Here is a 14,534-nt window from a genome sequence, read left to right as displayed (position 1 = left end):
ATGGGATACTGTATATTGCTAAGCTGGGGGGCTGTATACGGGATACAGTATATTACTAAGCTGGGGGCGCTATATATGGGATACAGTATATTGCTAAGCTGGGGGGGACTGTATATGGGATACAGTATATTACTAAGCTGGGGGGCTGTATATGGGATACAGTATATTACTAAGCTGGGGGGATGTATATGGGATACAGTATATTACTAAGCTGGGGGCAGTTGTGTTGTGAGGGTTATATATTATTTAGGAGCACAGTGTTGTTATCCAGGAGACTTCATACTATAAGTGACTGTGGTATTTTTAAGGATGCTGCACGGAGTGATAGACATTTGGCCGTGAACTCATCAGTGATACGTGATGGATTGGAGAACCCGGAAGAGGTTATCATCTATAAAGTACTAGATGCCACTAATGACTCTCAGAACCTGTAGCCAGTCATACTGTGTCAGTGAGCTGTCTGTAGGGATGTTATTTGTTAGTAAAGTTTTCAGCATTTACTGAATAGGGAACGGGCAATGGAACTGGAGTGGGGGGGGGCAGCATTTAATATTCACCTCGGGCAGCAAATATGCTAGAATCGGCTCTGCTTGGGACTGAAAAGAGGAAAAGGAGGTCGAAAAGGAAGAGTGGCCCTAAAGGGGGGGGGGGACTGTCACGGATGCTGCCACGATCCATGTCGCAGTGGTCCTGGTCCCCAGCCTATACTCACCACGCCTTGCTTCTGATCCGTCTAGGCCGCGTGCGTTCCCACTTCCAGGGCGTGCGCACACTGGCTCTTCAAGATTTAAAGGGCCAGCATCCTCCTGATTGCCGCTGGTTAATCCGGCTCGGACTTATAGCCCGGCACCTCCCTTCCTGCCTCGCCAGATCTTCAGCATCATTTCCTGCTAAGTGAAAGCCCTTCCGTGTGCCATTCCGTTCATGCCTGCCTGTACCGTATGCTCCTGTGTTCCTGCTGTGAGTTCCAGCAGTCTCCTGCTGTCACCCCAGGCTCGGACTGTATCCTGCATCTCTCCGTATTACCTTAGCTGCCATCACGGGCCTAGTCACACCCGTGGAACGACCGAGTGGAACCCGGCCGCAGTAAGACCATACCCCTTTGTGGCGGGCTCTGGTGAAGCCCAGGTGCCACTTAGACTCCGGTCTCGGGTGTTGGCTAGTACCATCACCTCCCGCGGTGGTCCAGAGGGTCCACAGACTCTTCCCTAAGAGACTCTGACAGTTTGTTCCTATAAATTGTGACAGCATCTATGTACATCACTATCTTTGTGTATTTCTGTCCCTTGTTTTTGTCCATTTTCTGCCAGTTTTGTGGGGTGACTCTAATTAAGGTTACATGGTGGATGTAGATGTGCAGAACTACTAATCTTCCACTATTTATTTTCCACACACATCTAGGTATGAGTAAAGACTTACCAGCACAGTTAAAAATCTGTCACAGTTTTCCTTTTTTTAATGAATGTGACAAATTCATTTTTTTTTAAATGTGATTAATAAAGTGTGTGAGACACTGAAGGGGTTAACTGTGGATGGGCGGTATGTTTCCCCTAGGTTTTGCTTCTATGCAAGGCCTTAGTGCTGAGGTGGGTTTGTCCAGCACCTTGGACACAGGTGATGGGAACAGCCTAATTAGCCTGGATAAAATGACTCAGCAGAGTTGAGTGGGTTGTCTCTCTGTGGAAGGAGGCTGAGAGGACACAGCTCTGACCTGTGTGTCTGGAGCAGCCACGTGATCTTTTTGTTTAGTGTGAGCTAGTGGACTAATTGTATAGTTAGCACCCTGACGGGTAGGTTTTCTTTTGTTTATTCAAATACCTGTATGTAAAGGCTGGTTTTATTTTGCTGCAATAAACGCAGGCGAGACCTGTTTGGACTGTACCCTGGTGTCCCTGTCTTGAACTGCATCCTAGCACCCCGCTCCCACGGTCTCTACTGGGCCAAATCCCCACATATGGTGCTTCGGATTGCGGGCAGTTCAAAAAGACATACACCCGAAAGGCTCGCTACATCCTGCAACATTGCATGGCCTGGGTGAAAGCAGCAGGCAAATTGCAGGATAAAGCCAAGATGGAGGACTTTATTAAAGCCATGCTCCAGCAGCAGGAGGAGAGATCCCGCCAGCAGCAGGAGAAGGCCAGAGCTAATCGGCAGCAGCAGCAGGAAGAGTCCCTGGCTAATCGGCAGCTGCAGCAAGCCATGCTCCAGCAGCAGGAGGAGAGGTCCCGCCAGCAGCAAGCCATTTTTCAGCTGCAGGAGGAGAGGTCCCGCCAGCAGCAGGAAGAATCCCGAGCCATGTTCCAGCTGATGATGGAGAAGTTTTCTGGCATGATGGCAGCACCGCAAGCGACGACTACTGAGGGGTTCCGTACTGGTCTGCAAGGGTACCCGGTTGTCCAGCATTCCGCACGGGCTGCAGTACAAAAGGCTTTACAAAAAATGGCGACGACCGACGACGTGGAGGCGTATCTCACTGTGTTCGAACGAGTAGCTGAGCGAGAGGAGTTACCGGCTGAGCAGTGGGCAGATGTCCTGGCACCGTTCCTGACCGGCGAGTCGCAGAAGGCCTACTACGACCTGAGTGAAACGGAGGCCCGTGAGTACCCCCAGCTAAAGGCGGAGATTCTGGCTCGTCTTGGGGTCACCGTTCAGGTTCGCTCCAGCCGGGTCCACCAGTGGGCTTACTCAGAAAAATTACCCCCACGCTCCCAAATGCATGACCTGATCCATCTTGTCCGGAAGTGGCTGCAACCAGAGGACTGCACCCCCGCACAGATGGTAGAGAGAGTGGTCCTCGACAAATTCACCCGTTCTCTGCCCTCTCGGCTCCAGCGGTGGGTTGCACAGGCCGGTCCCACAAAAGCTGAGGATCTTGTGTCCCTTGTAGAGAGGTATCGGGCTACGGAGGACCTTCTACTTACCTCTCCGACACGAAGCAGTGCCAGTGACAGGGTCACCAAACCAGCTGGTAAGACTGCTACTGCGGAAAAGGGGAGACATGTCAGGTTGGGAGGGGGTTCATTGGGGGGCGTGGATACCCAGAAACCCAGTGAGGCTCGTGACAGAGGTCATGGCCGTATCCAGTGCTGGCGGTGCCATGAAATGGGCCATATTGCTGCCAACTGTCCACTGTCAGTGGAGCCAATGGACTGCAACCAGACCCGGCGAGTGTCACTGTTTGCCCGGCCAGTTCTGTCGGCAGAGTCAGTCACGGATGCAGAACCCCAAGTATGCATGGTCACAATCGGTGGTCACACAGTGGAAGCCTTGCTAGACTCAGGGAGTCTGGTCACCCTGGTGCGGGGAACTTTGGTTGATCCTGGACTGTACAGCGGGCGGAAAGTGGGAGTGTTGTGTATACATGGGGACACTCGCGAATATCCCACTGCTGTCATCAACCTACATACCCCTTGTGGTTCTGTTACCCATGAAGTGGGGGTGGTGGGGACCCTTTTTCATGAGGCTATTATCGGCAGAGACTTACCGGTGTTTTGGGACCTCTGGAGACGAAGACCCACCTCAGGTGCTGTTGCAGATAATGGACAACAGGTATGTCCGGCCTTGGCCCCTGAACCCTTTGAGGCCGATGTACCCACACCAGCAGTAGGGGTGACCCCATGTGATGAATTCTCTCCCCTAGAGGTCCTAGCTGGTGAGGTCGAGGGCCACGAGGAGGTGGCCGACATGCTGGACCTTGAGATTTCCCGTGACAATTTTGGGGCTGCACAGCTACAGGACCCTACCTTGGTTAAAGCACGGGAGAATGTCAAGGTGATAAATGGGGTACTCCAAATACCAGGGGCTGATAAAATATACCCCCGAATGGCGATTATTGGGGAACTGTTGTACAGGGTCGACCAGATACGGGGTGAGGAGGTTGAGCAACTTGTAGTACCCCAATCTCACCGTAGGCTGGTGCTAGAGTTGGCACACAAACATGTGCTGGGAGGGCACTTAGGGGCTGAGAAGACCCGAGAGAGGATCCTGCAGCGATTTTTCTGGCCCGGGGTATGGGAGGAGGTAAACCGGTATTGTAGCTCCTGCCCTGAGTGTCAACTTACTGCCCCGCTCTCCCACTTCAGGAGTCCTTTGGTCCCGCTACCGATCATAGAAGTGCCCTTTGAACGGATTGCAATGGATCTGGTTGGCCCCATAGTCAAATCCTCCAGGGGGCACCAATACATCCTAGTTATCCTGGACTACGCTACGCGGTACCCCGAGGCGGTTCCACTAAGGAACACCTCCTCCAAAAATATTGCTAGGGAGCTGTTCCAGGTGTTCTCACGCACAGGCCTCCCCAAGGAAATCTTGACTGACCAGGGTACCCCATTCATGTCTAGGGTAATGAAGGAGATGTGCAAGTTACTACAGGTAAAACAGCTCCGCACCTCTGTGTATCATCCTCAGACAGATGGCCTGGTCGAGAGGTTTAATAAGACCTTGAAGGGGATGCTTAAGAGGGTGGTCAGCAAAGATGGGAAGGACTGGGATTGTTTGTTGCCCTATTTGATGTTTGCCATACGTGAAGTTCCCCAGTCCTCCACGGGTTTCTCACCCTTTGAGCTGTTATATGGCCGTTCTCCACGTGGGCTTTTGGATGTAGCCAAGGAGACCTGGGAGCAGGAGAGGACCCCCCACCGTAGTGTGATAGAACACGTCTCCCTTATGCAGGACCGCATAGCGGCGGTAATGCCCCTGGTAAAGGAGCACATGACAAGGGCACAAGAGGCCCAGTCTAGGGTCTACAATAGGTCAGCCAGACTCAGGACCTTTAACCCAGGCGACAGAGTGCTAGTTCTAGTGCCCACCGTGGAGAGCAAGTTCTTGGCCAAATGGCAAGGGCCATATGAGGTCATGGAGAGAGTGGGGAAGGGTACACCTACAGGGTATCTCAGCCGGGGAGGAGGAAACCCGAACAGATATACCACGTGAACCTCCTAAAGCCATGGAGGGAAAGAGAGTCCCTGATGGCCATGGGAGTAGAGAAGGCGTCTGTCTCCAAGAAGGGGACACCGGAGGTAGGTGTACCCGTTGCCAAGGTGCCTGAAGTACGGATCTCGGAGTCCCTCTCCAGGGCCCAGATTCAGGAAGCGAAGGAGTTTGTGCTCCGAAATATGGATGTGTTCTCTAAGTTACCGGGACGTACTTCAGTCATCAAGCATGACATCATAACCGAACCCCACATCCGGGTACACCAAAAACCTTACCGGGTCCCTGAAGCGCGCCGGCTTGCCATATCCGAAGAAGTCAGGCAGATGTTAGACCTGGGGGTTATCGAGGAGTCTAAAAGTGACTGGTCGAGTCCTATTGTGTTGATTCCCAAACCGGATGGTTCCCTACGGTTCTGCAATGATTTTAGGAAGTTGAACGAGGTGTCCAAATTTGATTCCTATCCCATGCCCAGGGTTGACGAGTTGATAGAAGGACTTGGACAGGCTAGGTTCTTCTCCACCCTTGACCTGACGAAAGGGTATTGGCAGGTACCCCTGACTGACAGGGCTAAAGAGAAGACCGCTTTTGTTACCCCTGATGGGCTTTTTCAGTACGTGGTACTCCCCTTTGGGCTACATGGGGCTCCCACCACATTCCAGAGGTTAATGGATCTCGTGCTAAAACCTCACCGGAGTTATGCCTCGGCCTACTTAGATGATATTATAGTCTATAGTAACGACTGGGAGAGTCATCTAGCCAAAGTACAAGCAGTGGTAGACTCCCTGAGGGCAGCAGGGCTGACAGCGAACCCCCAAAAGTGTGCGCTGGGTCTGGAAGAGGCCCGTTACCTGGGGTACCGTATTGGGCGAGGGGTCATCAAACCCCAAGTAAACAAAGTAGAGGCGATCCAGCAGTGGCCACGACCTTTGAGCAAGAAGCAAGTGAGGGCTTTTTTGGGCATAGTGGGCTATTATCGCCGATTTATCCCCGATTTTGCTACCATAGCGGCACCCCTGACTGACCTGACCAAGGGTAGCAGGGCGGTGATGGTAAAGTGGAGTGAAGAGGCTGAGGGGGCGTTTCAGCGACTTAAGACGGTTTTGTGTGAGGGACCGATACTGATCACCCCTAACTTCACCAAGACCTTTATTGTGCAGACTGACGCTTCTGACGTGAGCTTGGGGGCTGTCCTGTCCCAAGTAGTGGAGGGTGAGGAACATCCTGTAACATTCCTGAGCCGCAAGCTCACACCTCCTGAAAAGAACTATAGTATCGTTGAGAGGGAGTGCTTGGCGATCAAATGGGCTCTGGAATCCCTGAGGTATTATTTGGTAGGGCGGCAGTTTACACTGGTGACCGATCACTCTCCCCTAACCTGGATGAGTCAGGCCAAGGAGAGGAACGCCAGGGTCACAAGGTGGTTCCTAATGCTCCAGAATTTTAAATTCACGGTGGAACATCGAGCAGGAAAATTGCATGGGAATGCCGATGCCCTATCCCGTACCCACTGTCTGATGGCCAAAAGTGTTCGTCCCCACAGGGTCAAACAGAGGGGGAGGGTATGTGAGACACTGAAGGGGTTAACTGTGGATGGGCGGTATGTTTCCCCCTAGGTTTTGCTTCTATGCAAGGCCTTAGTGCTGAGGTGGGTTTGTCCAGCACCTTGGACACAGGTGATGGGAACAGCCTAATTAGCCTGGATAAAATGACTCAGCAGAGTTGAGTGGGTTGTCTCTCTGTGGAAGGAGGCTGAGAGGACACAGCTCTGACCTGTGTGTCTGGAGCAGCCACGTGATCTTTTTGTTTAGTGTGAGCTAGTGGACTAATTGTATAGTTAGCACCCTGACGGGTAGGTTTTCTTTTGTTTATTCAAATACCTGTATGTAAAGGCTGGTTTTATTTTGCTGCAATAAACGCAGGCGAGACCTGTTTGGACTGTACCCTGGTGTCCCTGTCTTGAACTGCATCCTAGCACCCCGCTCCCACGGTCTCTACTGGGCCAAATCCCCACAAGTGTTTTAGTTTTTCTGGGTTTTTCTGTCTGCTTTTTTTTATATATCTAAAAAAAATTGACAATTGTTTTTCATGTTATGATTGGTTGCTATGGATAGCCAGGCCAGTTTTTCAGTTAGGGCTTGTTACTTTATGGACCTGATACCTCTGCAGTATGACTTCTTCACATGGTAAGGGGAAACCACTGGGGCAGATGCATCCATAGGGGCAGTTATTTGACTATGTCCCCTTATGACTGTGTGATATGTGATGTGTACAGACCCTGTATGGACCCTGATACAACAAAGAAACAAAGACACACAACACACTTCTTTGGGAATTAAATGGCCAAATTTTTATTTATAATCCCAACCCCATGGCAGCCCCCCAACTCACGAAGAGTCACCCCTCAGCACTCAGGAGAGGAAAAACCCCCTGTGGGGGAAACCTCTAGGGAAGCCATGGCTGAAGGGTCGCCCTTCCTCTGGGCTTAGAGGGTCACTGCCAATAAATATCTCTTACCCAATTTAGAATAATTTGGCTGATCTGGTGGTGGATGTCCCCTTCCTCCCTCGCAGCTCCAGGTCTGAGGCAGACAACCCCTTGAAGAGGATGGTGGCGCTGTGGTGATGAGTCCTGGGCTGATGGGGTGTCCCTGCTAGAACCTCCAAATCGCATCAAGGTAGGTATATTGTAGGTAGTCAAGCTCAAGGTCCAATGGCACAAAATGGCAGCGGGCACAGCAGTGCGGAAGCTATTATGGAACATTCAGTAATTATGACATCAGCACAACATCTGTGACCACTGAGGGCGTGTCTACATGTGTCATCCATTATGATGTCACACACAGGGAGGGATCTGAAGGATTAACCCTATAATGGATGGAAATATGTCTCAATACAGGGAAATTAAAGTATCATTGTATCTCACTGAGATACCAAGTTTTTCAGCACAAACAATGTTCTGAAAACCCCTAACTTGGCTTATACTCGAGTCAAGAAAAAAAAACAAAAAGTGTACTCACCCTCCGATGTCCCCGGCAGGTCCTCTTCCAAACATTGCGCCCCGGCATTGGCTCCGTGTCCTGGTCCGTTGCAGGCATTGTGACGTCAGTTGCGCGCTGACATTCTAATGTGGGCATCGGCACACACTATGATGTCAGAGAGCAGCTGACGTCATGGTGCCTGCAACGAACCGTTTGGGAGACATAGCCGATGTCAGAGCCTCAATGGATAGAGGAGGACCTGCCGGCGGAGCGTCAGAAGGCGAGCACACTTTTTGTTTTTTTTCCTACATACATTATATTGGGGGCAGGGGCTGGCTCTATACAAGAGGGCCTTGCAGGCTATATACTACAGGGGGGCTGGCAGGCTATATACTACAAGGGACTGGCAGACTATATACTGGGGGGCTGTGATCAATGCATTTCCCACCCTCAGCTTATACCCGAGTCAATAGGTTTTTCCATTTTTTTGTGTTAAAATTAGGGGTCTTGGCTTATACTTGGGTCGGGTTATACTTGCGTATATATTAAGTATTAAGTGAGGAAGCCGTTTTATCCTGGTATTTATAGGACCAACAGTAATTTCTGTTTAACATTTATGATTTTTTTCCTTGACATTGTGGGAAGTCAAGAAGGACTTGGTTTCCAATTTTTTTTTTGGTGTACATAGCATGAGCCTCCCTTATTTCTTTAAGGATTCAGGATATGTGGTCTTTTGAATCGTGAGACTCTGAAGACATGTGGGGTAGACAATTGTAGACAATCCTGTGTTACATGTGCATTTTTGTTTCAATGAGCAGAGGATTATGTACAGTTCATTATATCACTGCAGGGTTCATTGTATTACACTACATTACAGGGGTGAGATGAAAATACTGGGATATACAGAAATCAGGGGGGGGGCACATGTCAGCTGTCTTGTTTATCAGTGCATCACACTTCCCCAACCCCATCAGCCCTATCTTGAATAGTGTCATTAACTCTCTGAAAGGCATAACTTCAAAAGCTTAGAGGAGACCAGGCGGTACCAAAGGCTTCTCTATCATAGAGAACAATAAAATCTGATAAATCCTTATGCAGTTATAGAGTTATGGTCCATCCCAGCCAGAGGGGGGATCAGGACCGCAGGGTGAACACGCACCTAGGTCTCAGTCTGTTCTAGAGGCCTTGGGTGAGGAGATAAAGAGCTCTCAATGGGAGCATAGTAAGAAGGCCATGTTTGGTCTCCACATGAGGGATCCAAATGGGTCTGATGTGACCAGAACCACAATCCTATGACCTCCCAATGAGAAATCAGAACTCATCCAAGGTCCTGGATCTGATCCAAGGTTGGGTGTTCTCTAGGGAAACCTAGGAGGTGTGAATGGATTGTGTTTACACCTAAAATAAAAGAGTCACCCCTTCTGTTCTTTGTTCTTCTCCTGGGAAATATTTTACCATCTCATCAAGAGCAGGGGCGAATCATCAAGTGTGGGCATTTATCTCCATTGGTCAGCACAAGGTAGCTGATTCATTGAATTTCTTATACTTTCTTATAGTACTCCACTTTTATTTTGTTAACTGTTTATATTTTTCTGTCTAGTGTGTCCTTAAGGCAATTAAAAATAAAAATTTAACTTGCGTTGTTCTTTTATCTTGATACACAAATCCCCGCCTCGGTATCTTAGTTATAGATACACTACTGGGATGACATCTAACCTGATATAGTCCCATTACAGACCAAAGTTAGAGCCTTCAAACTTCAAACAAGAGCAGGATTTATTTAATTAAGTTATGTTGCTTAGTTATATTTTAATAAATTTTAAACATAAAAGTGTGGGTCACTTATTAGTCAACCCCTAGGTTTAATATTTTGTGGAATAACCCTTGTTTGCAATTACAGCTAATAATCGTCTTTTATAAGACCTGATCAGACCGGCACAGGCCTCTGGAATTATCTTGGCCCACTCCTCCATGCAGATCTTATCCAAGTTATCTAGGTTCTTTGGGTGTCTCATGTGGACTTTAATCTTGAGCTCCTTCCACAAGTTTTCAATTGCGTTAAGGTCAGGAGACTGACTAGGCCACTGCAACACCTTGATTTTTTCCCTCTTGAACCAGGCCTTGGCTGTGTGCTTTGGGTCGTTGTCTTGTTGGAAGATGAAATGACGACGGATCTTAAGATCCTTGATGGAGGAGCGTAGGTTCTTGGCCAAAATCTCCAAATAGGCCGTGCTATCCATCTTCCCATGGATGCGGACCAGATGGCCAGGCCCCTTGGCTGAGAAGCAGCCCCACAGCATGATGCTGCCACCACCATGCTTGACTGTAGGGATGGTATTCTTGGGGTCATATGCAGTGCCATCCAGTCTCCAAACGTCACGTGTGTGGTGGGCACCAAAGATCTCGATCTTGGTCTCATCAGACCAGAGAACCTTGAACCAGTCTGTCTCAGAGTCCTCCAAGTGATCATGAGCAAACTGTAAACGAGCCTTGACATGGCGCTTTGAAAGTAAAGATACCTTACGTGCTCGTCTTGAACGTAGACCATTGCGGTGGAGTACGTTACTTATGGTATTGACTGAAACCAATGTCCCCACTGCCATGAGATCTTCCCGGGGCTCCTTCCTTGTTGTCCTTGGGTTAGCCTTGACTCTTCGGACAAGCCTGGCCTCGGCACGGGAGGAAACTTTCAAAGGCTGTCCAGGCCGTGGAAGGCTAACAGTAGTTCCATAAGCCTTCCACTTCCGAATGATGCTCCCAACAGTGGAGACAGGTAGGCCCAACTCCTTGGAAAGGGTTTTGTACCCCCTGGCCAGCCTTGTGACCCTCCACGATCTTGTCTCTAATGGCCTTGGAATGCTCCTTTGTCTTTCCCATGTTGACCATGTATGAGTGCTGTTCACAAGTTTGGGGAGGGTCTAAAATAGTCAGAAAAGGCTGGAAAAACAGATAATTAATCCAAACATGTGAAGCTCATTGTTCTTTGTGCCTGAACTACTTCTTAATACTTTAGGGGAACCAAACAGAATTCTGGTGGTTTGAGGGGTTGAATAATAATTGACCCACACTTTTATGTTTAAAATTTATTAAAATTTAACTGAGCAACATAACTTTTTGGTTTGTAAGATTTATGCATCTGTTAATAAATCCTGCTCTTGTTTGAAGTCTCTAACTTATTTGCTTCTTATCAAACCTGCTAAATCTGCAGGGGGTTGAATACTACTTGTAGGCACTGTATGCTCTGTCCAGGCCAGGATCCAGGTGTTGCATATCGCCGGCTGGAGAAGAAAAAAGAAGAAAAAGCTGGGCAACAGGCCATACGTACAGAAATAGAGAATAGTCTATCTTTTTTCTGATGATGGTGGGCAATACATCCATCCTTTAAAGCAGGGGTCTCAAACTCAATTTACCTGGGGGCCGCTGTAGGTAGAGCCTTGGTGAGGCTGGGCCATAAAAATTGACATAAAAACACATTTGTGGCGTATTCTTGTGGGCTCTGTTTTTACGGGTTTTATTCTGCGCACCGAATGATGCCTCCTCTTTTAAAAAATGTAAATCTCTTGAACATAAAAATATTTTCCTTTTTTGCCAAATTCTGAGGCTAATAACTTTTCCGCACTTTGTTAAACGGTGTCCTTTTTTGCTGTACGTGCTGGCGTCTTAATTTACGTTCATGGATGGAAAAATGGGGAAAAAGTGATTTGGACATTTGGGCACTATTTTCCGTGTTCACAGCTGGGAATAAGGTTTTTTATATTTTGATAGAACGGGTATTTTGGGACACGGCGATATCTAAAATAACATAAACATTAAACCTGCAGAGTCTGACTGCTAATTCTATATACTGCAATACTACTGTATAGTAGTAAATAGCAATTTTACTGCTGATCTCTAATAGCATCTGCTGGCTATTAATGAACATAACACATGGCAAGCCTACAGCAATCCATGAAATGGTAAGTTAGTTGCCATGGTCGGGTTCAACCACGGTGCCTGTGCCGACCATGTCAGTAACAGGCAGTATAATACAGCTGACACCTGTTTTGTATGGAGAGAGCTAAGTTCGTGTGCTCTTCTATTGACTTAATTTTTTCCATGGACACTGGATCAGTGGGAAAAATAAGACAACCTGAAACCACCTATTAAAAAAAACAATGGCTTAGTAAGGTATCTGTGAAAATCATTGAACCACAGATGTAAAAAACAGCAGTGTCAGAGCCCTTAGTGAGGGCCAAAGTTTACAAATTAATGGCCTCTCCCATATTACTCCACCAATTTTCTTAATGAATTCAGAGTATGTAGCGAGCCTGCTCTGTTGGCACCACATCTAGGGCACCCACAGAGATCGCATAAAGATCCTATTAACCCAGACAGCAAAAAAGATAAGTAAATAAAAAATGTGGGATCAGACTACACCCATTAATTAAATGTAGTAACAAGTTCTACCTCTAAGGACCCTATAATTGTACTGGGAGGGGGGGGGGGATAATGAAATAATGTCCGCTACTTCTGCTCCTTACTGAGCTTTCTTCACAAAGTGGAGAACCCTAATAGTGCTGTCAGACGTAGCGCTCTGTCTCCACCCCTAGGCTGGTGGCACACGTGGTGTTTTGAACCCGTTTTTGGGCCATTTTTAAGCACTCCATTAAAAAACTCATGCAGTTTTTGAAAACGCATCTGTTTTTTCACTGTTTTCCATTTATCCTCATTAAGATAATTGGTAAAAACTGTCAAAAACGCATGCATTTTATTAACGGACAGCTTAAAAACGGCCCAAAAACAGGTTCAAAATGCCACGTGTGCCGCCGGCCTTAGCTGTTCTCAATTATTTGCAGTTATATCCCTAATGAAAACGTGATGGTGAAGGGTTTTTGTTTACTTTTGAAATACTAAACATTTTATCTGAAGAAGGTTAAAATTAACAAATACAAAGAAGATTCTTTGGCCTGTGCTAAAAATACAAATAGGCAGAGTCTATATTACATCTGCCTATCAACAAGCTCTGCAGTTTTGGGGATTAATGGGAAGAAAACAAAGTTTCATATTGGGAAATGTTCACAGGATATGCCACAAACTTACCAGAGCCTTGAGAAAGGGATGTAGGAGGCACTGTTGCACCATAATAGTTTTTAATCATTTTTTTTAAAGCGTAGCCATCATTTGAGAATTATTTATATTGTGAGGTGAACATTTTTCTAATATACTTCTATAACAAATTCTGCTTAGTTTGTAAAAACAAATCAAGCTGATCCATCCCAAAAAGGATGTGTATTCCAGGCTGCACAGTGTGTATCCATGGAGGCTGCATGAGCTCACATCTGTGTTTGATTAAACAGCTGTGAGAAGGGAGGATTAACCCCTTCCCTTTCAGCTTGATCTTTGAAAATACTGCTCATAGCATACTGCTGCCAGAGAGAAGAGAAATGGTTAACACTCACAGCTGTGTAACAAGAGACCCAACTTCAATCAGGAGGACAGATTTGCCAAGGTAATGTAGAACATTGTAACTAAGAGGTACCTAGTCTGTTTCTTTACAAACAAAGGCCCCATTCACACTGCACATATGAGGATGTACATCTGGCTGCAAGCTTCTGCAACACCTGTTTTTTTTTTTCCTAGGCCTGCTCAGGATTGGAGTTTATTTGCATTTTCTTTTTAACCACAATTTATATTATAGAATTGAACCTTCTTCATACGTCCACATTTTAAAGATAGGAGGCGCAACCCTGAATAATTTTTGTGTGGCTAAAGAGTTTTCTGTGCAGAACATCTGCATTTATACAAATCCCATAAACACCACAGAAAACACAACCTTTTTGTGGGAAGATCAAGAAGAGCTTTATAACCAATTTACAATGAATGTAAAGGCAGGTGAGGTTAGATTTAAACCAAAATCATAAACCAGGTTTCTCTACTCATAAAACACCAGTCAGTACTAACTTAGAAGGCAAGGTTTTTGATTTGACTCATTTGTGCTTTTGGACTTGCATATGTTTGTTTTAGCTCGGCTTTATCTGATATTACTAATCCTTCCTGGCTACACAGCTTACTGTACTGTACCAATTGTTCATTTATATTTAAATAAGCAGGAAGACCCACACCATAGAAAGCTGTTTTATACATCTTTACGCCTTTTTATAATCTCCTTCTGGAATGGGAAACATGACAGTTATCAGTTCTGGTCACTTCTGCCCTGATTTTAAGGTGTATTGAAGAAAAATTCAAATTCTTAAGATAAAAAAAAAAAAAAAGTCATGGATATTGTTTCATATATGTATTTTACGTCCTATACTCTTTTATATGACCCACTTTGTGATAACGGAATGGTACATGTTGTGCATCTTTTGGTTATGGCAACCAAAAGAAAGCAATACCAAGCCATTTGTAGTGTTCAAAGAATACTGTGGACACACTTTAAGCCCCCTTGTGTTCTTAGGTTCCCCATCATCTCCTCCTAATCCATGCAATTGAGGATATGGTGTAGAAGTGCATCACATCCAGCAAGGTACACACATGGGCGAGTTCATGAATACCTCAGCCTTAAAGGTTGTCCACTTTCAGCAAATAATTCATAATGCTTATGTAAAGAAAAGTTTTACAGTTTGCCAATATACTTTCTACTATG

The sequence above is a fragment of the Engystomops pustulosus genome, chromosome 4, assembly GCF_040894005.1.
Source record: "Engystomops pustulosus chromosome 4, aEngPut4.maternal, whole genome shotgun sequence".
In the NCBI taxonomy this organism is placed as follows: domain Eukaryota; kingdom Metazoa; phylum Chordata; class Amphibia; order Anura; family Leptodactylidae; genus Engystomops; species Engystomops pustulosus.
The sequence above is the reverse complement of the archived record's forward strand: the minus strand, read 5'-3'. Positions refer to the sequence as shown.